The sequence below is a fragment of the Haemaphysalis longicornis genome, unplaced genomic scaffold (genome assembly GCF_048455015.1).
Source record: "Haemaphysalis longicornis isolate Haplotype H1 unplaced genomic scaffold, Haemaphysalis longicornis Haplotype H1 scaffold_4, whole genome shotgun sequence".
Taxonomy (NCBI): Eukaryota; Metazoa; Arthropoda; class Arachnida; order Ixodida; family Ixodidae; genus Haemaphysalis; species Haemaphysalis longicornis.
The window spans coordinates 124,130,901-124,134,087 of record NW_027526361.1 but is presented as its reverse complement, the minus strand read 5'-3'; positions in this window follow the sequence as shown (position 1 = coordinate 124,134,087).

The following is a 3,187-nucleotide window of genomic DNA, read 5'->3' as shown; positions in this document are numbered from 1 at the left end:
GCACATTGGGACCTAGAAGGGCACCCTATCTCAAATAAAATAGGAACGTAGTCACTTCTTCTAGCATGATCCAAAATAGACCACGAAGAGATATTGGCGGAGTTTGAAAAAGTCGTCTAAGACTGAAGTAGTCTTCCAGCGAAAAAATGTTACTGAACCAGAGTTATAAAAATGCATATTGGTATGATTCATCCATCCGCTTACCCGCCTACCACAGGAATGTGTGCGGAGCCCCCCAGATACATGGTGTGAATTACAATCACCGCAAGTAATAACGCGCTTTTCAGACGATGACAAAAGAGCATCATAAAGGGTTAACAGCGCACAAACACGACGACACAGAAGAAAAAAAAAGACAGGACAGGCGCTGATCAGCGCTTGTCCTGTCTTCTTTTTCTTGTGTGTCGTCGTGTTTGTGCGCTGTTAACCCTTTATGATGATACACCAACTAGCCCACCAAGCCATCCTTGTGGACAAAAGAGCATCGAGAAAAGAAGCGGAAATGACGCTTTCCGGAAAATAGGAGTTAACCAGAGGCAATGCAAAACACCCAGGCAGGCTATGTGTAACTGCAAGAATTTAACAATCCAAAGACATGAATTCGAATGACTTATGGGCTTTATGGCAAAATTGCGATGATACGAGAATTAACATTCGACCTCGTCTAGTTTGTCTATCTAAGCGGAATATCCCATAGTCCTCGAAACAAAATGGCCGACGCGGAGTCAGCCTGGTGTAGTATGTTCCAGGAGCGTTATCTTCTTTCTGTACCATTCCAAACAGAGGTCGTTTTAGCTACCACAAGAAGATTCATACTAAAATTTCACAATTATTTTTGCAATTATTCTGATGTTATAGCTGCTACTCCGGTTATTTTCAGAAGATCAGGAGGTCTATGTCGGTATTTTTCCGGGGGTGATGTCCCAGCTTGCCAGAACTTCATAAAATGATTTATGATTTAGAAAAAACCTACAGCGGATATTCTTTTCTTTTTGCCATTTTCAAAAAATAATTAGTCTGGTCATGATGACATAACAAATGGTCAATGTTCAAATAAAAAATGGTTGCGGCTTAGCCAAGATAACCTTGGATATGCAAAGCAAAAGCTTGGCTTTGTGTGATTGAGTCTTCGTTTCGCTTGGTTAACGTTTGGTGTAGCTGTATTGCCGACCATGGCTCAAAGCCGCTCGGTACCATGCAACGCTCACAGAAGGAGGCCCGGCTTCGCTCTCAATCTCGGCAAACACGGCGTTCCTATTTCACGGCGAACGGGGTGCAGGATGAGTCCATAGCCCGAGACAGCCCAGTGGTGCATGCGTAGGAGGCTGCGGGTTCGGTCGCCTACCGATAAGCTGAGCCGCCGCTCCCTTCGTGGCCGCCGCCGCTACGTGAGCATAACGACTGAAGACGGGGTTTGACGCGCTGCGCCGACAGCGGGCCCGGCGCATCACGCGATGGGCTTCGAAGGGTGTATCGCCGGGGTGTATCCCCGGTCAAAAGACTAACTTGCGCATACTTCCCGAAAATGCTGGACGAAATTAAGATTTGCTTTAAAAATCAACCAAACCTGTATTAAAAATATTTGAGGGCCTGCATCCGTGAGGCCAGCGACAGATGTTGAACGCCTTCCCACCGCAGTCGACTACCGTGAGGCAAGTTCATTGATAAGGTAGACTTTTCCATGCAGTTATTCTGCTTTTTACACGCGACGCTGAGAGGAGCATCTCTTGCCGGCGGCCCTGTCCTTCCTGCGTCATCGTTGTCCGCGTCCGCACAGCTGCGTCTCTCCTCCGCTCACCTCTCTACTCTCGCCGTGATAGCGCGCCCTCTCCCCCAACATCTGTGGCGCGCGCAGTGCGGCGCACTCTCTCACTCCGCCGGTGGGCGGCGCTGCGCGCTGCGCCCAGAGGGCGACCCTTGGCACACAGTAGTATGGGTCGTAGTGTGGCGTAGGACTAGGACGGTGGGTTCGGGTTCTTCGGCCACTGGGCCTTCACGGGCCCTGAGCTCTTGTTTATAGAGTGCGTGCGTAGTGTTAAACTTTTTCTGTTGTTGTTTTTTGGTTAGGGTCGAGACCTCTCACCCGCCCGCTGCAAAGGGCACAACCGCAATATCATCATCATCATCATCATCATGTGCAGCGCCCTCTCTCTCCGCGGTCTCCTCTCCTTCGGGCGCGCTGCACATATAAGCGGAGTGCCGCGCTCCGGCCGGTCTCTCAGTCGACGGTCGTACGCGCTACGCTTGGTCTTTCTCTCTCTCTCTCTCTCTCTCTCTCTCTCTCTCTCTCTCTCTCTCTCTCTCTCTCTCGCATTACCCGACGATTGCTCACGGAATTCGAGTTATCGACCCAACGGAAACGCAAATGGAACCCCCTTCAGCGTCCCATCACACCAGGGTTCCCGCGAGGGGAGGTGGTCGTAATTTTTTCTGTTCTAACAGCAGCTATCGACTACTTCGCTTAGATAAGCTTGAACTTCTTCTGCGCATAACATGGATATATAGAAGAAACAACGCTTTAAATGCGTAGAAAAAACAAGACAAACATTTGCTGGAGAGACATAGGCGAACTTTTTTCTAAGAGACTAATACTAGTATTCGATAGTTGTAAAGAGAACTTTCCTGTTGTCTACCTAAATACGTCTTTACAACAGTAAGGTTCTGTGACTGTTTTTTTGCTTGAAAACATAATGCAAACTTCCCTTAAGCCGTACAGTGGTTAGTTGCGGTAGCTGTTGCGGTACCTACAAAAATATCTGCAATACAATCACATTCAGCAGTGTAGGAAGAATTCAGAAGTACGCTGTACTTAACATCCCAGTCTGCAACCTTCAAAGTAGCAAATGTAAAAGCAATAATGCAGCTTCAAGCCGACCTACTAGTAAAATGTTCTATGGATGCAGGAGACTTGTACTTGTGCTGTCAATGCTCGTTCTCCGCTATTTTCCTGAATATGCAAAGTAAATCTCCCTTTCATTTAAATACTACTTACCGCTTTTTTTGCTTTATTTTAAATTTCGGCCTTCTCCACTTTTATCCCGTAAAATGTCTTCTCATCCGCAAGCCCTAACTAAATCTTCTTAGCCCTTGTCATGCATAATTACATACAGAAACAATGTTGTTGAAAACAAGAAGAACCTCATTTTATTCGAGAGGTTGTGCCGGCACATGGGCCCTCGCAAGTTTC